This window comes from Equus przewalskii, chromosome 18 (assembly GCF_037783145.1).
Source record: "Equus przewalskii isolate Varuska chromosome 18, EquPr2, whole genome shotgun sequence".
Lineage (NCBI taxonomy): Eukaryota > Metazoa > Chordata > Mammalia > Perissodactyla > Equidae > Equus > Equus przewalskii.
In genome coordinates, this window is record NC_091848.1 from 30,353,375 (window position 1) to 30,353,893 (window position 519).

Sequence of the window (519 nt, forward strand, 5' to 3'; positions counted from 1 at the left end):
TTCTCTAGGTAAAATGTGAGTGAGGCGATGAGAGGCAGACTTCCACATTCAGTCTTGGCATCAGCTCCTGTTCCTCTCCCACCACCATCCTTCCCCAGAAGACCATTCTGAGGCAGAGCTTGGGGAAAACCACTAACCTAGTGCAATACCTCTCAATTAACAGAAGAATACACCAAAATCTGAAGACAGAGGAACTTACCCAAACTGAATACTTAGCAGATTGGTAAACTGATAAGACCTAGCTTTTCATCTGGGCTATTTGAGTTTGCGTAAGTTATTTAATTTCTCTAAACCTCAGTTTCCTCAGATGTAAAAAGGAGATGGTACTACCTACTTTGATAGATGTTGAAAGGATAAGAGATAACGTCTAGTACATAGTGGGTACTGATGAATGATAACGATCATAGTTATTCCAACTCCTGAAGAAAGCTCCCAGATCTGCATGAAATAAAAGAGCAAAGATAATGACTGATAACTTGGACTTTAGCTTAAAACTGTTCTCCTTGGTTTTTGTTTCAG

At 39.9% G+C, this 519-nt stretch overlaps 1 protein-coding gene across 2 annotated transcripts in view; it reads left to right on the forward strand.

Annotated features, from left to right (window-relative positions):
• Window positions 1-519, forward strand: part of OSTN (osteocrin) — a 47,932-nt gene that overhangs the window by 40,926 nt on the left and 6,487 nt on the right. The window lies entirely within an intron of this gene.